Below are 25,813 nucleotides of genomic sequence, written 5' to 3' on the forward strand. Positions count from 1 at the left end.
CAGAGACTGGTGTTTGAGTCCCATTTCACTAGGACTTAATTGCGAGACCTTGGGAAAGTTCCTTTGTTCGTAAAACATGGGAAAAAATTATTAGCCTATATCGTAAGAACTTTTTAAAAATTCACGAGATGATGTATGAAAAGTGATAAAGCATCATATGAAATTATTGCATTTTACCTACTAAAGAAACTGAGACACAGAGTGATACGGTTTGGCTCTGTGTCCCCACCCAAATCTCATCCTGAATTGTAATCCAAATTGTAATCCCCACATGTCAAGGGAGGGTCCTCGTGGGAGGTGATTGGATCATGAGGGCAGTTCCCCATGCTTTTCTCGTGATAGCGAATTCTCATGAGATTGACTTGTTTGGTCTCTTCCTCTTGCCTGCTGCCATGTAAGATGTGCCCTGCTTTCCCTTTTCCTTCCAAGATGATTATAAGTTTCCTGAGGCCTCTCCAGCCATGTGGAACTGTGAGTCAATTAAACATCTTTTGTTTATAAATTACCCAGTCTCAATGGTATCTTTATAGCAACTGGAAAATGGACAAATACACAGAGCAAACAAAAGATTTGCCCAAAGTCATAATTAGCATATGGAGAGTCAAAAATGAAATATAAATTCAAGTGACTGGACATGGTACAGGACAGAGTTGATTCAGGTAAACAATTTGCTTTGTTGAAGTCAGCATGCATGTGACTCTAAAAAGCATTAGTCCACTGAGGTAAAAAGGAGCATTTACTGAGTGTATAGAGAGACTTCACAGTATTGAAGGATGGAACACAAAGAGTTGCCAGGTTTCATACAAATTGGTCAGAGAACTGGGGAATTCTCAGGGACAGGGTGGCTTGTCCCTCTGTGTTCCCCTTGTATTTGCTTCTGAGCCAACTCCAGCCTCTCCCACATTCTGTCTGTCTTCCTCGGCTCCTTTATCCTGTGTGAGGCACAACATGGCTGCTCTTCCTGGATCTAGACCAGGAAGACCACTGAGCTCCAGTACTCACAATCAATTGGCAATACACACATGAACTAGCCTGGCTCTTCTGAGGAAACCTGCACCATACAAGTCATTTCTGAGCAAATAACTAGCTCCACCTGGGTCAGGCGTGTTCGATGCTGGTCTAAGCAGTGATGGGCTTCCCCACCACCACCCATCCCTAGAAGTCACATTACCTCATGTTATCTTGTACAGCTGTATCTTCCAGAGAGCTGTGGGTGGCAAGGGTGCTATGTTGCCAGGCTGGGTGTTATCACATAAAGAGAGGAACTATTTATAGAGAGAGTGTGCTTTGGATGATTTCATGATGTATTTCAGTTATGAGATTTAAGATCCAAATTTCCTGGTCAACAAAATCAACTCAGTTTAATTAATATTGTGTTGGGCTCTTAAGATACACACATATGTCCACAAGTTATGTCCACAGATAACTGTAATATAAGACAGTCTATGAAAGTTTCTTAGAAATTGTCTTATAAAATTACATGAAAGCATAAAAAAAGAATTAAGTCCTCCTGGGGGAGTCAGAAAGCTTTTACTAAGTGCAATTTGAGACTCGTCTTGAAGCATTCATTTAATTTTTATAGAGAGGTGGAAGATGGGGAAGACACACATAAAGCAGTGGGGAAAGCATGAACAAAATATGGAGAAGTAAAATTACATGTACACTCTGAAAGGGTGAACAGTGCACTGAAGAGCAGCATGCAGGAGGGTGAAAAGGAAACATATTAATTGACTCATCACAACTATATGCTGGACATTTTCAGGTGACACCTCATTTAATCTTTTTTTTTTTTTTTTTTTGAGATGGAGTTTCACTCTTACTGCTCAGGCTGGAGTACAGTGGCGCGATCTCGGCTCACCGCAACCTTCGCCTTCCAGGTTCAAGTGATTCTCCTGCCTCAGCCTCCTGAGTAGCTGGAACTACAGGTGCCCACCACCATGCTCAGCTAATTTTTTGTATTTTTAGTAGAGGCGGGGTTTCAACATGTTGGTCAGGCTGGTCTTGAACTCCTGACCTCAGGTGATCTGCCCGACTTAGCCTCCCAAAGTGCTGGGATTACAGGCGTAAGCCACCATGCCCGGCTTCTTCTTCTTCTTTTTTTTTTGTTTTTGAGACTAAGTCTCACTCTGTCACCCAGGCTGGAAAGCAGTGGTGCCATCTTGGGTCACTGCAACTTCCAACTACCACCTCCCGGGTTCACGCGATTCTCCTGCCACAGCCTACCAAGTAGCTGAGATTACAAGCACATGCCACCACACCCGGGTAACTTATGTATTTTTAGTTGACATCGGGTTTCACCATGTTGGCCAGGCTGGTCTCAAACTCTTGAGCTCAACTGATCCGCCCGCCTCTGCCTCCCAAAGAGCTGAGATTACAGGCATGAACTACTACGCCCGGCCTCATTTAATCCTTTCAACAATTCTTGAGGTAGTGTCTATTGTCCCTATTTGACCAAGGCACATGAAGGCTGAAGCCACTTTTCCAGTGTACCATGTGGGGGCTGAGGGTGAGAACATATGGAGGGAAGGTCTGCCCACCATCTAAGGAGTTCACACCAGATTCTGAAGGCACTGTGAGGTCACACAAGATTTCTAAACAAGGAACAGAACAAACATCTGAATTTTAAGAAAAATAATGCTGGTGGTAATGTAGGGATTAAATAGAATATTCTTTCACTGTCATTCATTCATTTAATTAAAAAAAATATTGAAAACTAACTGTGGGTCAAGATCTTGTTACAAGGCACTGTGGGAAAAAATGTTACATATGCCAGATGTGGCCCCTAATCTCATAAAGCTTATAATACTAACTTATATATGTCTTCCTCAACATATATATTCTATAAAATCAAATGATGCTCCACTTACGATGAGATTACATACCAATAAACCCACCGTAAACGGAAAATAGTGTAAGTCGAAAATGCATTTACTACCCTGATAAACCCATCATAAAGATGAAAAATTGTAAGTCAAACCATCATAAGTTGGGGTCTATTTGTATACATACAGACACACATACAAATACATATATATATAGAGAGAGAAAGTAAACCTCTAAATTTTAATTATCTTTTACCTCACAAAAATAGTATATTTTTGTTTTAAAAAGCAATTTATATACTCTGGAAATATCCCAGACATATCCCATATCAGACATATGATCTGAAGATTATTTTCTCCCATTATGTAGGTTGCCTTTTTACCCTGTTGATAGTGTCTTTTGATGCACGAACGTTTTTAGTTTTCATGGGGTCCACTGTTGGTTTTTTTCTTTTGTTACTTTTGTGTTTGGTATCATATCCAATAAATATGCCAAATCCAATGTCATATTTTCTCCTGTGTTTTCTTCTAAGAGTGGGTCTTACCTTTAAATCTTTGATCCACTTTGAGTTAATTTTTATAAATGATGTAAGGTAAGAATCCAACTTCATTCTTTTGCATATGGATATGCAGTTTTCCCAGCACCATTTGTTACAAAGATTGTCCTTTTCCCATTGAATGGTCTTGGCATCCTTCTTGAAAATTAATTGACCATATATGTGAGGGTTTATTTCTGGGCTCTCTATTCTATTCCGTTGGTCTATATGTCCTTACACCAGTACCATACTGTTTTGACTACTATAGATTTGTAGTAAGTTTTGAAATCAGAAAGTGTGAACCCCTCCAACTTTGTTCTACATCAGTTGTTTTGGCTATTCAGGGTCCCTTGAGATTTCATATAAATTTTAGGATAGGTTTTTCTATTTCTGAAAAAAAAAAAAAAAAGGATTTTCATAGGGATTGCATTGAATCTGTAGACTGGGTAGTACTCACACAGCACTTGGAATGCACTAAATGCCACTGAAGTGAATACTTTAAAAACGGTTCATTGTATATTATGTGAATTTCAGCTCAATTAAAAAGAAAGGATTGGGTGATTATACCTCAAAATCAGGTACAGGGACAGCATGAGGCAACTAGAAGGGAAAGGAGATTGTAGTTAGAGGGAGGAAGGTTGGAGTTTAAGCCCTCTAATACAGAATAGTTGGGGGCAGGTGACGGTCCCTGGAGTTGAGCAGATAAAAGTGCAGGAAGGGTAGGGTGCTCTAAAGGTAATCCACAAAGACAATGACCTCCAAAGTAGATTCGAGACCTCTAAAGTAGATTCAGAAGCATGCACACCAAGCTGTGCATGGTGGTCATCACTGGAGTAGGGTGTGGATAGATAAGATTATAGAGGGATTTTTATTATAGTACTTTTTTTTTAAGGATACAGTTTCACTCTGTTGTCCAAGCTGAATCGTACAATTGCAATTGTACGATTACTTACTTACTTACTTACAAGTGCAATCGTAACTCACTACAGCCTCGAACTGGGCTCAAGCAATCCTCCCTGCTCAGCCTCTTTTTGTAGCTGAGACTGCAGGCATATGCCATCATGCATGGCTAATTTTTTTAGTATTTATATTTTGTAGATATGGGGTCTTGCTATGTTGTCTAGGCTAGTCTCAAACTCCTAGCCTCAAGTAATCTCCTGCCTCAGCCCCCCAGTACACTGGGATTACAGGTATGAGTCATCCTGCAGGGCCTACAATAGTATATTTTTAAGGAGAAAGAATAATAAAAAATACTGTTTTAAAGCTGTAATTTAAGATCTTTAGGAGAGAAAGATTATAAACCAGGTGCCTTTTAAAAAAAGTCATTGTAGGAGTGTCAGGAAGGTGTTAGATGATACAGGCATGGACGGATGGGGGGCGGGCATGCCAGCTGGCTTAATCTCTTATTTATTTTCAGAGCAATGGTGTGGCAGTAGCATTGTGAAGCTGGGAGAAGGCCAACCCTGCTCCCAACCCCACAGTATATGAGGACTGGTAAAGTAAGCACCCCTCAATTCAAGACAGTAGCAGGGGAAGCTATGTTCTCGTAAGATAGCCAAGTTTCAGTTAAGGCAAGGAGTGGGAGACAGGCTGGGGATGTAGGATGGTTTGCTTTCTATAAAATGGGGGTTCCGGAGAGTACAGCAGAAAGGTGTGAGGAGGAAAGAGGCAGTGGGGGAATGAGTTTGGGTAGGCACAAGGGGGTCTGGGACCAGTATACAGGATAAGACGGATGAGTGGGGACACTTACATTTTAGGTACTTGTATGGAAAGGTGATAGGGAAATTTAATGGAGAATAGTAGCCCCTAAGGGCCTAGAAAGACCTGGGATGTCAAGTTTAGCAATAGTGAAGCCTCTTGGGATCTGAGCAGGATGTTGGATTTAGCTGGGATGTTATGGATAGCAGAATTTGGGTAAACAATAAAATAACAATCCAAAGACGATACAAAGTCTCAGAGGCAGACACTAGCATGGATAACTCAAGGGCCCAAAAGCAAGCCAGATAGACTGAAGCAGAAGGTTTGTGTTGGGGATTAGAAGGCTGGCTCCCAAGGGTGGTACTGGCTTTTGGAGAGCTAAACCAGGAGAGGAGTGGGACATAATTTATAAGAAACAGGGGCTCGTTATGGTTTTTGGAGGAATTGATGAAAACAACATTTAAAGAAGATTAGTATGAGAAGTATCCAACAAAGTGGATTGGGTCAGGAAAAACTGGACACTGTAGGTTTTGCAACTATCCACACATGATATGGTAGAAGCTTGAACTAGGGAGAAGAAGAAAAAGATAATTTCAAGATAAAACCATACAGAACTCATTTTATATATGAAAAGGTAGAAAAAAAGAGGGTGTTAAAATTTTCAAAATTTTGAGCCTGGCTGATTAGAGAGTTAATCAAGAACATGGGCAGGGGAAAAAAAAGAAACAAAGAAAAAAAACATGGGCAGGGAGCCTGAAAGAAGAGGATCAGTGTAGAGGGAAGGAGGGGACAATGATGAACTTAGTTTGGGACCTAGATTCATTAGACTCTTATAGCTAAATAACACTTAGCTCTGGCTATGTGGAACAACTATCACATTTTCCAGATGAGGAAATCTTGAGTTTGAGAAACAGGAATTTTGGCTCTGCTATTTGCTAGATATACAAACTTGACAATTTACTGACCTCTGGGTCTCAGGCTGTTGTCATATCAAGGCTTGAGTGTGGGAGGATCTGCTTCCAAGCTCATTCACAAGGCCTACGGTTCTTGCTGGCTGCTGGCTGGAAACATCAGTTCCTTGCCATAAAGGCCCTTCCAGAGGGTACTCACAATATGGCAGCTGGCTTCCTTCAGAAAGGGAGAGACAGAGAGAGAGAAGATGCTCGAGGAAAAGCCCTAGTTGTTTTATAACCTAATCCCAAAAGTGACATCCCATGACCTTTGCCAAATTTTATTCATTAGAAACAAGTCAGTAAGTCTAGCCCATACTCAAGGAGACAAGATTATACACCAAAAGGCGGGATCACTGGGGACTATGTTAGAGGCTGCCTGCCACAGTATCTAACAGTTATATTTTTAGATATCTTAGTCTATTTTTTGTTGTTTATAACAGAATATCTGAAATTGGGTTGGTTACTTATTTATTTATTTAGAGATAGGGTCTTGCTCTGTCACCCAGGCTGGAGTGCAGTGGTACAATCACAGCTCACTGCAGCCTCAAACTCCTGGGCTCAAGTAATCTTCTGCCTGTCTCCTGAGTAGCTGGGACCATACGTGCACACCGCCACATCCAAGCTACTTTAACATTTTTAAAAATTAAAAAAATTTTTAATTTTTGTTTTGTAGAGACAGAGTCGCACTATGTTGATTAGGCTGGTTTCTAACTCTTTCTGGCCTCAGGCAATCCTCCTGCCTTAGCCTCCCAAAGTATTGGGATTATAGGAGTGACCCACCACCCCTGGCCTGAAACTGGATAATTTTTAAGAAATGAAATTCAGTTCTCACAGTTGTGGAGGCTGGGAAGTCTATGGTTGAGGGGCCGAATCTGGTGAGAGTCTTCTTCATGGTGGTGGGGACTCTGCAGTATCCTGAGGTGGTGCAGGGCATCACATGGTGAAGGGGGTGAGTGTGCTCACATGCTAGCTAGGTCTCTTTTCCTCTTGTTATAAAACCATTAGTTTCTCTCCCATTATAACCTATTAATCCATGAAGCCATTAATCCATTAATCAATGAATTTATTAATCCTCTTAAAGTCCCTACCTCTCAATACTTAAGTTTCAGCATGAGTTTTGAAGAGGACATTCAAACCATAGCAATACCCATGTCTTCGTTTTTGTAATTGGTTTACCCATGCTGGGCAATTCAATAAATATTGAATCCATTGAGTTAGGACAGACAGAATTTGGGCATCAAGGAAGGCAAAAAAAACTTTACCTACAGGAAAAATTCATTAAAATTTCCATAGAGGAAAATTATGCTTATACTGATTTTTAAAGCATAGACAATAGGTTATCAGGAAACAAGATGGGAAAGTTTAAGGTTATCCAATGATTTTAATTTGGACTGGAGTTCTTCTGTACTGATTTTAAGGCTGAGTGAAAATATCACAGACATGAAGAAAATATTTCATAATTTGAAAAATCTCCAGTCTTATTAAAATGTAAAATATTGAGCAACTCATAGGATTGTATCATTTGATTTCAAATATATCTTTAGAAATCCTAATAATCTAACTCAGTCTACCAGATTATTATTATTATTATTATTTTTTGAAAGAGGGGTCTCACTCTGTCACCCAGGCTGGAGTGCAGTGGTGTGATCACAACTCACTGCAATCTCAACCTCCTGGGCTCGACTGATCCTCCTACTTCAGCCTCCCAAGTAGCTGGGACTATAGATGCGTGCCAACACGCCCAGCTAATTTTTTATATTTTGTGGAGATAGAGGTCTCACTATGTCATCCAAGCTGGTCTTGAACTCCTGGGCTTAAGCAAGCAATTCTTGGCCTCCCAAAAAGCTGGGATTACAGGCATGAGCCATGACATCCGGCGGTCTGCCAGATCTTGACAGCCATTTTACTAAATTAGCACTCCTAAGTTTCACTTGTTTTCTAAAAGCATTTTTATGAGCACAATGACCAACTAAAACCTTGTATGTAAAAGTTCAGAAGTTTCTTTAACAGTACAATTTAGAATGCATCTAGGAAAAACACAAAGGCTATTCTCCCATTTTCATGGCCATTATGATAAAGCTGAAATTCTAGTTGTATTTTTTATTGTTGATTTGCTTAATTCTATGAGCTTTGAAGGCCCCCATATTTGCCCCCACATTCTAGTACCTTCCTGCTTTCCTCACATTTTGATTTGGTATTCTGGGTGCTTGGGATGAAGAAGAATATGGATGAACTTCAAATAAGCAGGTTTGGCAGTTACCCAAAATGGCAAAAATGACAGAGCATGAAGTAGATTTCCCAAGGGCTTCTCACCTAATAGTAAGACCATCACTGTAGAATTTGTTGTCCCATATTCTCCCCTGCAATTCTGGCCTGCTCACTGAGGCTGTCAGATCATGCAAGCTTTGACCCATCTAACGAGGCTCCCCAAGATCTAAGCAACCAGAGGGCAGAAGCAAGCAGCAGTGGAGTCCCCAAGTAATGCCATCTGGAAGAATATTGATTTTGCTTTACTGACCATTGTCCTCTAACAATTAAAAGGTTTAGTTCATGGTTTTACAGCACTTTGAGCAGTAGGATATTGGATCCAAGTGCTCAACAGTCCTGTAGCTCTGCTGCCAGTGGGTTCGGTGCCTGGGAAGCAGGAGGCATGCTGCAACCAACTTGCTCGCACTAAATCACTTCCTACTCAAGGGTGGCTGCTGGCAGCTGGAAATTTGATTTAGGAACCAATATATTGTTAAGCACCATTGTTTTTGTGTACAAAGAACAATTCTGAGACTGTTTTTTAAGCATTCTTGATGTTATACTATTATAGTGTCTCCCATTTTCTATTCATTCACTTTCTTTGAATAGCATTCTTGTCTTAGTAGCTAGGAACAAAAGTAAATATAAAACATCCCATTTTATGACAGTTCATTTCCACTTTCCTGACTAAAAACTTAAAATTTATAAATTTCTCTCAAATTAGACACAGGATTTTTTTTTTTTTTTTGAGACAGGGTCTCACTATGTCACCCAGGCTGGAGTACAATGGCACGATTATAGCTCATTGCAGCCTTGATCTCCTGGGCTTAAGTGATCCTCCCACCTCAGCCTCCCAAGTAGCTAGGACCACAGGCATACCGCACCACGCCCAGCTAATTTTTGTATTTTTGGTAGAGACAGGGTTTCATCATGCTGCCCAAGCTGGTCTTGAACTCCTGAGCTCAAGCTATCCATCTGCCTTGACCTCTCAAAGTGCTAAGATTACAGGCATGAGCCATCGTGCCCAGTTAACACGGGCATTTTTTTCTTCTTTTTTTTTTGAGATGGAGTCTCACTCTGTCACCCAGGATGGAGTTCAGTGGCACGATCTCGGTTCACTGCAACCTCTGTTCCCAGGTTCAAGTGATTCTCCTGCCTCAGCCTCCCGAGAAGCTGGGACTACAGACACACACCACCATGCCCAGCTAATTTTTTTGTATTTTGTAGAGACGGGATTTCATCATGTTGGCCAGGCTGATCTTGAACTACTGACCTCAGGTAATTCAACTGCCTTGGCCTCCCAAAGTGCTGGGATTTACAGGCATGAGCCACCATGCCTGGCAATTTTTGTATTTGTAAAGTAGAGACAGGGTTTCACCATGTTGGCCGGGCTGGTCTTGAACTCCTGGCCTCAAGTGATCCGCACACCTTGGCCTCCCAAAGTGCTTGGATTACAGGTGTGAGCCACTGCGCCCAGCCATAGACATTTTTTTTTTCTATTGTAGGCTGCTGATTTCCCTCGGGAGGAGGAGAAATCAATAAAATGGCCAACACTGATTAAAAAGTATCCTAATTTTGCCGGGCGCAGTGGCTCATGCCTGTAATCCCAGCACTTTGGGAGGCCGAGGCGGGTGGATCACGAGGTCAGGAGTTTGAGACCAGCCTGGCCAAGATGGTGAAACCCTGTCTCCACTAAAAATACAAAAATTAGCTGGGTGTGGTGGCACGCACCTGTAGTCCCAGCTACTTGGGAGGCTGAGGCAGGAGAATCGCTTGAACCTGGGAGGCAGAGGTTGTGGTGAGCAGAGATGGTGCCATTACACTCCAGCCTGGATGACAAAAGTGAAACTCCATCTTAAAAAAAACAAGTATCCTAATTTTAGTATGGATAAGCAAAGAATTATAAAGAAATATAACTTTTTTATATGTTAATACGCAATCATCATATTTAAAGTTAAAGCTAATTTCATGTTGAAAAATGTAGTATGTAATGATCACTGGGGTTAAGGAAGTAAAGTGTCTAAGGAGTTCCTCTGGTCCAACATCCAGTGCAGACATTCCCTATGTGTCTCTGGACAAATCCAGTGATATAATAGCTTTCTGCTCCATGAGACATCCCATTCCATTGTCAGTTACCCCATGGTTAGGAAGTCACTAGAAGTCTGTGCACTAGGCACTGAATTGAGTGTTCTGTGATATTAAAACAAACAAACAAACAAAAAACAAAGTTTTTGCCCTAAAGAAACTTAATATCTTGTTCACAGAGTTCAGACAATAATATAACAACATCAGACAAGAAATTCAAAGGGCATTAGAAAGGTACAAACCAAACCTCATGGAAACTCAGAGGGAGAGACAAGATAGCCTGTTTGGCTGAGGGAACCACTGATCCTCCTAACTGCCTGTACTGATGCTAATTTATTTCATTTACCTGTCAGAGCTTGACATATTATTCAGTGAAAGTTGTCCAAAGCGGTAGTATAGCTAGAGTTTGGCTTTGGGTATTAGACATGTTTGGATATGAATGTGGACCCTCTCTATTTAGCCAGGTGACTCTGAACAAATTACATAACTTCACTGTACTTCTGTTTTCTCATTTGTAAAATGGGCATAGTAAGACCTATCTACCTGAGAAGCTTACTGAAGGATTTAATAACAACATAAAGTATGTGAGCATAGTGCCTGGTACTTGGTGTTTAAAGATGGTAGCTTTTGCTTCTACTTTTTTCCATTTCCCTTGTTATTTTTCACCAACTTTTCTCTAGAATTTTAATCATTACTAATAATAAATTTCTTTTCTAAATCTCCTCACTTTTATGGCTATCCTCCTCTATACCATCTAGTTTTCATTCTCCTGTACAATGTGCTATCTAGAACTTTACAACAATACCACTTTTCCCCAAAACACAAAAGCTACAGTCAGGATCTGACCAAACATAGTAAACCAAACTGCTACCTCCCTTCTGACCTATACTTTTACTATTGCAATCCAAATTGCGCTCAAGTTTTGTCTTGTTTTGTTTTAAGCAATTCAAGCCTTCGTTGGTTCATGGCAGGCTTGTGGTTAACTAACATTTCTAGGTACTATGTAAACTGTGAACAATCAGGCAGGCTTCTCCTGTCTTGTACTTGTGCAACTGATTTTTTGAACCTAAATATCTTTTTGTTTCTCTCTCTTGTATAAGCCTGGACTTTTGGTTGCAAGTGACAGAAAGCTAGCCGGACCTACCTTAGATAAGAATGAAAAATTTCTTTATTTGTATAACTGAAGAGCAAGAAAAATGGGACAACTGGAATGCTGACCCACCCCTATGATGACAAACGGTGGCTTCATCTTCTCACATAGGTTTCTTCTGGGACCCCAGTTAAAGGCGGATCTTGACTCATATTGTCATAACTTGAGACAGAAGTGAAATGATTCCCTCTTCAAGTCCTCCTTCCTGCAACCATTTATTAATAGAAAAATCCCAGGGAAAGAATGGTCTAAAGTCAAACATGTGCCAATCATTATTGAGCTGCACCAACTCCCAAGATTGGGCAAGAAGTTGTCAGTCCTTATACCAATTACTTAGCCAGGGAGGCCCAGGTTATGATGACAGCTCACAACAGAACTCAGGGAATAGCAAGGGAAAAGTACTTCCAAAGGAATAGAAAATACATTTTCTGAAAGAAATGGAGATAGTTTACAGTTAAGTCACTTAGCCAAGTAGAGCTAGGACTGACTGAAGTCTTTTAACTACTATTATAGGTGACTGGATAATCTTTTTTTTTTTTTTTTTTGAGACAAAAAAACCTATAAGAACTAATGACACTCACCCTGTCAACCAGGCTGGAGTGCAATGGCAAGATCTCGGCTCACTGCAACCTCCACCTCCTGGGTTCAAGCAATTCTGGTGCCCCAGCCTCCAAGTAGGTGGGATTATAGGTGCACACCACCACGCCCAGGTAATTTTTTTTTTGTATTTTTTTGGTAAAGATGGAGTTTTACCATATTGGCCAGGCTGGTCTTGAACTCCTGACCTCAAGTGATCTGCCCATTTCAGCCTCCCACAGTGCTAGGATTATAGGTGTGAGCCACCAAGCCTGGCCTGATAATCTTTTTGAGTCAGATACAAAAACATTATTTTTGTGAAAGAAAGTTGTTTATGTTTCTTCTTCCTATTTTGATAAAGAACTAATATTTTATTGTCTTTATTGCATGAACTTTTCTCCTTCCAGTTACAGAGAAGGCAAATTTAGATCGATAAAAAGATTAACAAGAAAACTTGCAAAATACCAAATTGAATGACAGAGTAATCTTTTTTTTTTTTTTTTTTTTTGAGACGGAGTCTGCCTCTGTCGCCCAGGCCGGAGTGCAGTGGCCGGATCTCAGCTCACTGCAAGCTCCGCCTCCCGGGCTCACATCATTCTCCTGACTCAGCCTCCCGAGTAGCTGGGACTACAGGTGCCTGCCACCTCGCCCGGCTAGTTTTTTGTATTTTTTTTTTAGTAGAGACGGGGTTTCACCGTGTTAGCCAGGATGGTCTCGATCTTCTGACCTCGTGATCCGCCCGTCTCGGCCTCCCAAAGTGCTGGGCTTGTGCCACCACGCCCGGCTGACAGAGTAATCTTAAAAGTCTCATTCAATAAAATGTAGCCTGCAGTTACCATTATTAACAATCATTTAGGAAGCAGAATAAGCTCATGTGACAGCATCCAGGCTACATTATTAAAGAATAGAGAGTAAACCACAATTCAAAACCAACAAGACTCAACCTCAGAGCTCCCATTTTCTAAGCCCTCAACCAAAAACGTTAGGCTAGCCGCCAGGTGGCTATTTTGAGATAGAGAGATACAAGCCTATCTTAGAATATATTATGCAATAAACAATATATTTGTCATCAGAAAATGCCTGGTAGCAAAGTGAAAATGAAATTAACTTTACAAGGATTTACTTAACTTTACAAGGATTTACTTAACTTCCAAAGCAAGCTTATGGATCTGTCCATTGTTTATTCTAATCATCTGTGGTGTTATGCTATACATTGGTTTTTATCCACAGTTCCCGGCTTATAACTCCTATAGCCCTTGTTACAGTCTTTTGTCATAATGTGAGGTGTGTTAAGCCTCAGGAGCAGGCCTCTGACATTCTCCTGCCCTCCTTTCACTTGCCCAAGGCAGGACTCTAATCTTCTATCTTTCTGATTGTGGGTTTTAAGACTTTTCCCAGAAAGAATCTGCCCTATACCCTGGGAGAAGGAATGCTGATGTCAGGAAGCCTCCATAAAAACCCAAGAGAACTAGGTTCACAGGGCTTCCAGACAGCTGAACACATGGAGGTTCCTGGAGAGTGGCAGGCCCAGGGAGGGCATGGAAGTTTCATGTCTCCTCCCCTATATCTTGCCTTATGTGTCTCTTCATCTGTATCCTTTGCAATATCCTTTATAATAAACCAGTAAATATAGGTATGTGTTTCCCAGAGTTCTGTGAGCTGGCTAGCAAATTAATCGAACCCAAAGAGGAGGTCATGGGAACCCCAACTTAAAGCCTGTAGGTCAGAAGTTCTGGAGGTCTGGACTTAATCACTGGAGTTGGGGGTGGGCAGTCTTGGGGACTGAGCCCTCAACCTGTGGGTTCTGACAGTATCTTCAGGTAGATAGTGTCGGAACTGAATTAGAGGACACCCAGCTGGTGTCCACTGCTTGGTGCATGGGGGAAAAAAAACCCCACGTTTGGTCATAGAAGTCTTCTTATGTTGTTGATTGTTGCTGTGGTGTCAGAGTAGAGAAAAATCATAGACAGAGTTTTCCCTACACATCACCTAAGTTACATTTAACTTGTAAAACTGGATTATTCCTTTGGCCTCTTACAGATGTTTCTAAAGCAGCCCTCTTAAATTAACAGTGAGTAATTTGTTGTTTCTGGAAGTAATAAAAGATGTCAGTGTATGCTTATGACTTGTTTATTGCAGAAACCTTCCAGGTCACTCAGATGAGGGAAAATGCTGACCCCCATCTACTGACATACATAGCCATTGAAATGAAAATAGGAAAAATGTTTTTCTTTTCCCTTACAGGTGAATTTTAATCTGGACTCTATCACCCTTTGTTTGCCATGCACACCATTCCATAGGTTAAATTATCCTGTGAACAAAGATATAGGTGATGGGATATGAGCCAGTGCTAGGATGCAGGGTGTCAGGCCTCTGAGCCCAAGCTAAGCCATCATATCCCCAGTGACCTGCATTATACATCCAGATGGCCTGAAGCAACTGAAGATCCACAAAAGAAGTGAAAATAGCTTTAACTGATGACATTCCTCCATTGTAATTTGTTTCTGCCCCACCCTAACTGATCAATGTACTTTGTAATCTCCCCACCCTAAGGGTTCTTTGTAATTCTCCCCACCCTTGAGACTGTACTTTGTAAGATCCATCCCCTGCTTTCATAATATTGCTCCTAACTCCACCGCCTATCCCAAAACCTATAAGAACTAATGATTATCCACCACCTTTTGCTGACTCTCTTTTCAGACTCAGCCCACCTGCACCCAGGTGAAATAAACAACCATGTTGCTCACACAAAGTCTGTTTGGGGGTCTCTTCAAACGGACACGTGAGACATTTGGTGCCGAAGACCCGGGTCAGCGGGACTCCTTTGGGAGAACAGTCCCCTGTCCTCACCCTCACTCCATGAAGAGATCCACCTACATGAAGAGATCCACCTCAACCTCGGGTCCTCAGACCAACCAGCCCAAGGAACATCTCACCAATTTTAAATCAGGTAAGCGGCCTCTTTTTACTCTCTTCTCCAACCTCTCACTATCCTCCAACCTCTTTCTCCTTTCAATCTTGGCGCTACCCTTCAATCTCTCCCTTGTCTTATTTTCTTTTTTTTTTTTTTTTTTTTGAGATGGAGTCTCGCTCTGTCGCCCAGGCTGGAGTGCAGTGGCCGGATCTCAGCTCACTGCAAGCTCCGCCTCCCGGGTTTGCGCCATTCTCCTGCCTCAGCCTCCCGAGTAGCTGGGACTACAGGCGCCCGCCACCTCGCCCGGCTAGTTTTTTGTATTTTTTTAGTAGAGACGGGGTTTCACCGTGTTAGCCAGGATGGTCTCGATCTCCTGACCTCGTGATCCGCCTGTCTCGGCCTCCCAAAGTGCTGGGATTACAGGCTTGAGCCACCGCGCCCGGCCCCTTGTCTTACTTTCATTTCCTTTCATTTTCTGGTAAAGACAAAGGAGACACATTTTATCCGTGGACCCAAAACTCCGGCACTGGTCACGGACTCGGGAAGGCAGCCTTCCCTTGGTGTTTAATCATTGCGGGGACACCTCTCTGATTATTCACCCATGTTTCATTGGTGTCTGATCTCCGCAGGGACGCCTGCCTTGGTCATTCACCCACATTCCCTTGGTGGCAAGTCAATTGTGGGGACGCATGCTTTGGCTGATCACACATGTTGCAGCCCAGGGCTGCTCCCTACCCCCTTCTCCGTGTCTCTACCCTTCTCTTTAAACTTGCCTCCTTCACTATGGGCAACCTTCCACCCTCCATTCCTCCTCCTTCTCCCTTAGCCTGTGTTCTCAAGAACTTAAAAACTCTTCAACTCTCGCCTGACCTAAAATCCAAGCATCTTACTTTCTTCTGCAATACCACTTGGCCCCAGTACAAACTCAACAGCAGTTCCAAGTGGCCAGAGAATGGCACTTTCGATTTGTCTATCCTACAATATCTAGATAATTTTTGTCAAAAAATGGGCAAATGGTCTGAGGTGCCTGACGTCCAGACATTGGTCCCTCCCTAGTTTCTACTCCCAATGAGACGCGTCCCAAATCTTTCTTCTTTCTCTCATGTCTGTTCCTTCAGTCCCTACCCCAAATGTCTCTGAGTCTTTTGAATCTTCCTTTTCTACGGACCCATCTGACCTCTCCCCTCCTCCCCAGGCTGCTCCTAGCCAGCCCGAGCTAGGTTCCAATTTTTCCTCAGCCTCTGCTCCCCCACCTTATAAATTCTTCTATCACCTCCCCTCCTCACACCCAGTCTGGCTTACAGTTTCGTTCCTCGACTAGCTCTCCCCCACCTGCCCAACAGTTTCCTCTTAGAGAGGTGACTGGAGCTGAAGGCATAGTCAGGGTACATGTACCTTTTTCTTTCAGACCTCTCTCAGATCAGTCAGTGTTTAGGCTCTTTCTCATCACACCCCACTAAATATATACAGGAATTCTGATATCTAACTCTGTCCTACAATTTAACCTGGAGTGACTTAAATGTCATCCCAACTTCTAGCCTCTCCCCAGATGAACAGGAGAGTTTTTTCTCTAGCCCAATCTCACGCTGATAACCACGGGCTTCCTGAGCCAGACCTCCAGGAAGGCATTAGAGCAGTTCCCTGAGAAGATCCCCAATGGAACCATCAGGCAGATTCCCCAGGTATAGCTAGGCGAGATTACATGGTTTCCTGCCTAGTTGAAGGGCTTAAAAAGGCAGTTTACAAAGCTGTTAATTATGACAAACTTAAAGAAACTACCCAAGGTAAAGATGAAAACCCAGCCCAGTTCATGGCCCGTTTGGCAGCAACCCTTAGACGCTTTACCACCCTAGACCCAGAAGGGCCAGAAGGCCGCCTTTTTCTTAATATGCATTTTATCACCCAGTCAACTCCCGACATCAGAAATAGCTCCAAAAATTTAATTCTGGCCCTAAAACCCCACAACAGGACTTAATTAACCTCACCTTCAAGGTGTACAATAATAGAGAAGAGTTGCAATTACTTGCCTCTGCTGTGAGAGAAACCCCAGCCATATTTCCAGCACACAAAAACTTCAAAACGCCTCAGCCACAGCGGTCAGGCGTTCCTTCAGGACTTCCTCCCCCAGGATCTTGCTTCAAGGACCGGAAATCTGGCCACTGGGCCAAGGAATGCCCGCAGCGTGGGATTCCTCCTAAGCCATACCCTGTCTGTGCGGGCCCCCACTGGAGGTCAGGCTGTCCGACTCACGTCGCCACCGCTCCTAAAGCCCCTGGAGCCCAAACCCAACGCTCCTTGGCCGACTCCTTCCCAGATCTTCTCAGCTTAGCGGCTGAAGACTGACGCTGCCCGATCACCTCGGAAGCCCCCTGGACCATCACAGACACGGAGCTTTGGGTAACTCTTACAGTGGAGGGTAAGTCCATCCCCTGTTTATCGATAAGGAGGCTACCCACTCCACATTACCTTCTTTTCAAGGGCTGGTTTCCTTTGCCCACATAACTGTTGTAGGTATTGACGGCCAGGCTTCTAAACCTCTTAAAACTCCCCCACTCTGGTGCCAACTTGGACAACATTCTTTTATGCACTCTTTTTCAGTTATCCCCACCTGCCCAGCTCCCTTATTAGGTTGAGACATTTTAACTAAATTATCTGCTTCCCTGACTATTCCTAGGCTACAGCCATACCTCATTGCTGCCCTTTTCCCCAGTTCAAAGCCTCCTTCACATCCTCCCCTTGTATCTCCCTACCTTAATTCACAAGTATAGGACACCTCTACTCCCTTCTTTTTTTTTTTTTTTTGAGACGGAGTCTCACTCTGTCGCCCAGGCTGGAGTGCAGTGGCGCGATCTCGGCTCACTGCAAGCTCCGCCTCCTGGGTTCCCGCCATTCTCCTGCCTCAGCCTCCTGAGTAGCTGGGACTACAGGCGCCCGCCACCGCGCCCGGCTAATTTTTTTGTATTTTTAGTAGAGACGGGGTTTCACTGTGGTCTCGATCTCCTGACCTTGTGATCCGCCCGCCTCGGCCTCCCAAAGTGCTGGGATTACAGGCTTGAGCCACCGCGCCCGGCCTCTACTCCCTTCTTGGCAACCGATCATGCACCCCTTACCATCCCATAAAAACCTAATCACCCTTACCCGGCTCAATGCCAATATCCCATCCCACAGCACGCTTTAAAAGGATTAAAGCCTGTTATCACTCGCCTGTTACAGCATGGCCTTTTAGAGCCTAAAAACTCTTCTTACAATTCCCCCATTTTACCTGTCCAAAAACCAGACAAGTCTAACAGGTTAGTTCAGGATCTGCACCTTATCAACCAAACTGTCTTGCCTATCCACCCTGTGGTGCCAAACCCATGTACTCTTCTATCCTCAATACCTCTCTCCACAACTTCTCCACAACCCATTATTCTGTTCTGGATCTCAAACATGCTTTCTTTGCTATTCCTTGCACCCTTCATCCCAGCCTCTCTTCGCTTTCACTTGGACTGACCCTGACACCCATCAGGCTCAGCAAATTACCTGGGCTGTACTGCCGCAGGCTTCACGGACAGCCCCCATTACTTCATTCAAGCCCAAATTTCTTCCTCATCTGTTACCTATCTTGACATAATTCTTCATGAAAACACACACATGCTCTCCCTGCCAATCGTGTCCAACTGATCTCTCAAACCCCAATGCCTTCTACAAAACAACAACTCCTTTTCTTCCTAGGAATGGTTGGATACTTCCGCCTTTGGATAGCTGGTTTTGCCATCCTAACAAAACCATTATATAAACTCACAAAAGGAAACTTAGCTGACCCCATAGATCCTAAATCCTTTCCCCACTCCTTTGACAGCTTTAGAGACTGCCCTCACACTAGTTCTCCCTGACTCATTCCAACCCTTTTCATTACACACAGCTGAAGTGCAGGGCTGTGCAGTACGGAATTCTTACACAAGGACTGGGACCGCATCCTGTAGCCTTTCTGTTCAAACAACTTGACCTTACTGTTTTAGGCTGGCCATCATGTCTCCACGCAGTGGCTGCCGCTGCCCTAATACTTTTAGAGGCCCTGAAAATCACAAACTATGCTCAACTCACTCTCTACAGCTCTCGTAACTTCCAAAATCTATTTTCTTCCTCACACCTGATGCATATACTTTCTGCTCCCTGGCTCCTTCAGCTACACTCACTCTTTGTTGAGTCTCCCACAATTGTTCCTGGCCTGGATTTCACATTATTCCGGATACCACACCTGACCCCCATGACTGTATCTCTCTAATCCACCTGACATTCACCCCATTTCCCCATATTTCCTTCTTTCCTGTTCCTTACCCTGATCACATTTGATTTATTGATGGCAGTTCCACCAGGCCTAATCCCCACTCACTAGCAAAGGCAGGCTATGCTATAGTATCTTCCACATCTATCATTGAGGCTACTGCTCTGCCCCCCTCTACTACCTCTCAGCAAGCCGAACTCATTGCCTTAAGCCCTCACTCTTGCAAAGGAATTACATGCCAATATTTATACTGACTCTAAATATGCCTTCCATATCCTGCACCACCATGCTGTTACATAGGCAAAACGAGGTTTCCTCACTACGCAAAGGTCCTCCATCATTAATGCCTCTTTAATAAAAACTCTTCTCCAGGCCGGGCGCGGTGGCTCACGCCTGTAATCCCAGCACTTTGGGAGGCCGAGGCGGGCGGATCACAAGGTCAGGAGATCGAGACCACAGTGAAACCCCGTCTCTACTAAAAATACAAAAAATTAGCCGGGCGCGGTTGTGGGCGCCTGTAGTCCCAGCTACTCGGGAGGCTGAGGCAGGAGAATGGCGTGAACCCGGGAGGCGGAGCTTGCAGTGAGCCGAGATCGCGCCACTGCACTCCGTCTCAAAAAAAAAAAAAAAAAAAAAAAAAAAAAAAAAAAAAAAAAAAAGCTCTTCTCCAGGCAGCTTTACTTCCAAAGGAAGCTGGAGCCATTCACTGCAAGGGCCATCAAAAGGCATCAGATCCCATCGCTCAGGACAATGCTTATGCTGATAAGATATCAAAAAAAAGCAGCTAGCATTCCAACTTCTGTCCCTCACGGCAGTTTTTCTCCTTCTCATTTGGTCACTCCAGTCTACTCTCCCACTGAAACCTCCACCTATCAATCTCTTCCCACACAAGGCAAATGGTTCTTGGACCAAGGAAAATACCTCCTTCCAGCCTCACAGGCCCATTCTATTCTATTGTCATTTCATAACCTCTTCCATGTAGGTTATAAGTCGCTAGCCCGCCTCTTAGAACTTCTCATTTCCTTTCCATTGTGGAAATCTATCCTTAAGGGAATCACTTCTCAGTGTTCCATCTGCTATTCTACTACTTCTCAGGGATCGTTCAGGCCCCCTCCTTTCCCTACACATCAAGTTCGGGGATTTGCCCCTGCCCAGGACTGGCAAACTGACTTTACTCACATGCCCCGAGTCAGGAAACTAAAATACCTCTTGGTCTGGGTAGACACTTTCACTGGATAGGTAGAGGCCTTTCTCACAGGGTCTGAGAAGGCCACCGTGGTCATTTCTTCCCTTCTGTCAGACGTAATTCCTTGGTTTGGCCTTCCCACCTCAGTTTCTCAGGCTCTTGGTATTTAGTGGCTCCTGGGTTTACCTCAAATCGCCACCCTTAAGTCTCTCTTGAAGTGGATAGAAGATCTTCAGTGGCAAGGTACCCCCAATACTTTCACCCTGATGAAGTCCTATTGTTTACTTTTATACTCACTCTTATTCTGGTTCCCGTTCTTATGCCACCCGCTACCTCTCCCCAGCTATCTCCACCACACTATCAATCTCACTCCCTCCTAGCCGTTTCTAATCCTTCCTTAACAAACAGTTGCTGGCTTTGCATTTCTCTTTCCTCCAAAATTGCCAAGGCCCTGACTTACTCACTGGGGGGGGGGGGGGGGGGGAAAAAAAAAAAAAAACAAAAAAACAAAAAAAACGACTTTGTATATTTTTAAATGAAGAGTGTTGTTTTTACCTAAATCAATCTGGCCTGGTATATGACAACATAAAAAAAAAACTCAAGGATAGAGCCCAAAAACTCGCCAACCAAGCAAACAATAACATTGAACCCCCTTGAGCACTCTCTAATTGGACATCCTGGGGACTCCCAATTCTTAGTCCTTTAATACCTCTTTTTCTCCTTATTTTATTCCGACCTTGTGTCTTTCATTTAGTTTCTCAATTCATACAAAACCGCATCCAGGCCATCACCAATAATTCTATACGACAGATGCTCCTTCTAACAACCCCACAATATCACCCCTTACCCTAAAATCTTTCTTCAGTTGAATCTCTCCCACTGTAGGTTCCCACGCCACCCCTAATCCCGCTCGAAGCAGCCCTGAGAAACATCTTCCATTATCTCTCCATACCACTCCCCAAAATTTTCGCCCCCCCAACACTTTACCACTATTTTGTTTTATTTTTCTTATTAATGTAAGAAGACAGGAATATCAGGCCTCTGAGCCCTAACTAAGCCATCATATCCCCAGTGACCTGCACATATACATCCAGATGGCCTGAAGCAACTGAAAATCCACAAAAGAAGTGAAAATAGCTTTAACTGATGACATTCCACCATTGTAATTTGTTTCTGCCCCACCCTAACTGATCAATGTACTTTGTAATCTCCCCCACCCTTAAGAAGGTTCTTTGTAATTCTCCCCACCCTTGAGAATGTACTTTGTGAGATCTACCCCCTGCCCGCAAAACATTGCTCCTAACTCCACCGCCTATCACAAAACCTATAAGAACTAATGATTATCCACCACCCTTTGCTGACTCTCTTTTCGAACTCAGTCCGCCTGTACCCAGGTGAAATAAACAACCATGTTGCTCACACAAAGCCTGTTTGGTAGTCTCTTCACATGGACACATGAGACACAGGGCACCTCTAGACTGGAATTGCACAGAACCCTACTGACCTAAGTGCTATATTTTGTGAAAAGAATTAAACATAACAATATAATTAAATAAAATGATTTGTCATCTGAGGTAAAAGCCAACCCAGGTAAAGAAATTACAAGTCTAGCCTGGCACAGTGGCTCATGCTTGTAATCCCAACACTTTGGGAGGCCAAGGCGAGCAGATCACTTGAGGTCAGGAGTTCAAGACCAGCCTGGTCAACATGGTGAAACCTCATCTCTATAAAAATACAAAAATCAACCAGGCAAGGTGGCACATGCCTCTACTCCCAGCTACTCAGGATGCTGAGGCACAAGACTCTGCCTCCAAAAAAATTTTTAAAAGGAAAAAAAATTACTTCAAGGATTTGCGTTTGTTTTCTTTTTTTTTTTTGACAGAGTCTCACTGTGCCACTCAGGCTGGAGTGCAGTGGTACAGTCTTGGCTCACTGCAACCTCTGCCTCTGGGTTTCAAGTGATTCTCGTGCCTCAGCCTCCCAAGTAGCTGGGACTACAGCTAATTTTTTTATTTTTGGTATGTGTGTTTTTAGTAGAGATGAGGTTTACACCATGTTGGCCAGGCTGCTCTCAAACTCCTGGCCTCAAATGATCCACCCACCTTGGCCTCCCAAAGTGCTGGGATTATAGGCGTGAGCCACTGCACTCGGTCAGGATTTTAATAACAGATACTCAGCAAATAAAGGAGCATCTGTTAGGCTTTTTACATCTATTTAGTTAAAAGAGAGAATAGTATATAATCTAAACTCTGTACTGAGCAATGTAATTTGAAACATTTTTACTAGACCATAAATACCATAGCATTAGATTCTTGGTAAGCAAGTTGGCTTTTTAGAAAGGTTACTGGAGCACAAAAAGATGTAGTGATGGCTAAAATATCATGTTTTAAAATGTGAATGTTTTCACTATTCAATACCTGTATATTTTGGTTTTCTACAGGATAATGAGTACTCTAGGAATTTACTTTAGCAATAAAAATGTATAGGAAGCTATCTTTAAATATTCCCATTGTCTTAGTCCATTTCATGCTGATGTAACAGAATACCACAGACTGGCTAATTTATAATACACAGAAATTTATTGGCTCACTGTTTTGAAGGCTGGGAAGTCCAAGATCAAGGGGCCAGCATCTGCTGAAGTCTTTCTTGCTGGGTCATCCCATAGTGGAAGAGCAAAGAGAGGACAACAGAGAAAGAGAGTAAGAAGATTGAACTCCCCTTCTTATAAGGAACCCCCTCTGGCATTAATCTATTAACTCTACCCTCATGACCTAATCACATTTCATGATGCCCCACCTCCCAACAACATTGCACTGGGGATTAAGTTTCCAACACAGGCATTTTGAGGTACACATTCAAACCATAGCATTCAATAAACTGGGATTTTTACTCTGTATTACCAGTAGACTCTTTACTTTTATATATGTGGTTACATGAGACTTCTATTATAGGCTGATGATTTTAAGTTTACCTTTTTTTTTTTTTTTTTTTTTTGAGACTGGGTCTTGCTCTGTCACTTAGGCTGGAGTGCAGTAGCATGATCCCAGCTCACTGCAGCCTTGACCTCCTGGGCTCACGTGATTCTCCTGTCTCAGCCTCCTAAGGAGCTAGGATTACAGGTGCATGCCACCATGCCTGGCTTTTTGTAATTTTTGTACAAACAGCATTTTACCATGTTGCCCAGGCTGGTCTTGAATTATCAGGCTCAAGGGATCCCCCCACCTTAGCCTTTCAACGTGCTGAGACTACAGGCGTGACCCACCATGCCCAGCCTTAACTATTATTTTGAGTGACTTACCCTTATCAATCATCTAATTCATTCAACCTTTCATATCTACTGGCACAACAGCATATAAGTTTGAATCAATGGACCAAGGTGATCTAAGTAGGAACAGTATTATATCATTTTATCTTAGGGCTCTATTTAATAATATTTTTGTTGGCACTACCTGCGTATTTGTGTATGAGTAACCTGACTTGGCAAAATAACCAAAACCCCAAACACGGTTAAATATGCCATTCTCATTATATAGCTATCCTTCCATTAAAGTTATACTAAGTTGTCTATTCCAATGTAGTATAGTTTTCTTTCTTTTCTTTTCCTTTCTTTTCTTTTTTTTTTTTTTGAGATGGAGTATCACTCTTGTTGCCTTTAAGAATGCAATGGCGCCATCTCAGCTCACTGCAACCTCCGCCTCCTGGGTTCAAGTGATTCTCCTGTCTCAGCCTCCTGAGTAGCTGGGATTATAGGCATAAGCCACCACGCCTGGCTAATTTTGTATTTTTAGTAGAGACGGGGTTTCTCCATGTTGGTCAGGTTGGTCTTGAACGCCTCGGCCTCCCAAAGTGCTGGGATTACAGGCATGAGCCACTGTGCCTGGCCTACTGTAGTATAGTTTTCAAGGCTCTATTGTATTTATGTAAAGCTAGGATTATTCTATAAATCTGAACATACAAATACTAATCATGTTGGCATAGGCCCTAGTCCAGCATCATCTACCTAAAAAGAAGTCAACATTCACTGACTGCAACAGCTCCTCACTCAACCCTTTACAACTTCCTGTTTCTCCTACTCTACTGATTAAAATTACTCTGTTAAAGGTTATAGAGAAAATTCTTTCCAGGCCCTTACTATTCTCCATGAATGACTACAATGGCTTCTCATATGTTCTGCCTGCCATAAACTTAAGAGTATTTTACCTTCCCAGCCCCACTTTCTTACCTTTTCTAAAATGCAAATCATTTCCATGATTAAAGCCTTTTCCAATGCCTTTGGAATATAAACCCAAACTTTTTTTTTCTTTAAAGATCGACAACAGTTTATTAGTCACAAATTCCCTCCGACAAGAGGAGGAAAGTAGTGTAAGCTATGCAGGCCCACACAGGGATTGCACTTGGGAGCAGAGAGAACAAACAGGGGGACTGAGGAAGGTTTTGTAGTATCAAGAAGGTGAGATAGGCTGGGTGTGGTGGCTCACACCTGTAATCCCAACACTTTGGGAGGTTGAAGTGGGAGGACTGCTTGAGCCCAGGAGTTCGAGATTAGCTCTGACAACATAGTGAAACCCTGTGTCTACAAAAAATTTTAAAAAAAATAGGCATGGTGGTGCACACCTGTCATCCCACCTATTCGAGAGGTTGAAGTGAGAGAATCGCTTGAGCCCAGGAGGTGGAGGCTGCAGTGAGCTATAATCATGCCACTGCACTCCATCCTGGGAAACAGAGTCTCTCAGGAGAAAAAATAAAAGAAAGTGAGATGTGCCTTGAATTTCAAAACAAAATTTTATTGGTTCGTCTGAATAATTCTGTGGGCTGGCAGGGAACTAAAACACATTATACTCCCAAGTGTTAAGACTGCAATAATATACTACAATGCTACAATGCCGTAATCTACTATATACAATACTACTTAACACAGTACATCCTCACCTGATGTCATCCATAGGTTCTTGGAAACTGTAACTTTAAGTCAAACCATGTATTGCATAACAAAACCAATTTTGCCAGAGACAAATTGATTTAAATAAGAGTTAGGTTCCTGTGGCATATAGTTCCTATAGCATTGATAAACCCAAATTTTTTAATATGAGATTGCAGTTTACCAATGATTTGCCATTTGGCAAAATCAGAATCCCCTTTGCATCCTGTTTGAGTATATGACAACTCTGATCATCCCATTCTGCAATAAGCACCCTCCTCCTTGAATAGCATAGCATTGCACTATTGTGATTTTCTTTGGCCTCTTGGTCTTCTCTGCTGCTGTCTTTTCTCTCTGGCATTCTACAGATCCTGTGCTTATACCCTTTTCTTGTATACCTCAATAATTCCTTAGTTATCATCTGTAGGAAAGGCTCCCAAATTCACACCCAAAGGGTTCTA

General features: G+C 42.8%; 1 protein-coding gene across 30 annotated transcripts in view; it reads right to left on the reverse strand.

The window, feature by feature from the left end:
- The window catches only part of BAALC (BAALC binder of MAP3K1 and KLF4), a 1,274,875-nt gene that overhangs the window by 341,499 nt on the left and 907,563 nt on the right, over positions 1–25,813 (reverse strand). The window contains exon 1 of one of the 30 annotated variants that reach the window (XM_050800768.1): positions 14,244–14,247. The exons of the other annotated variants lie outside the window; for them this stretch is intronic. The gene's annotated coding sequence lies outside the window, so the exon portion shown is untranslated. Of the gene's footprint in view, positions 1–14,243; positions 14,248–25,813 lie in introns of those variants that run through there. 30 annotated transcript variants of the gene reach the window in all.

The sequence above is a fragment of the Macaca thibetana genome, chromosome 8 (genome assembly GCF_024542745.1).
Source record: "Macaca thibetana thibetana isolate TM-01 chromosome 8, ASM2454274v1, whole genome shotgun sequence".
Taxonomy (NCBI): Eukaryota; Metazoa; Chordata; class Mammalia; order Primates; family Cercopithecidae; genus Macaca; species Macaca thibetana.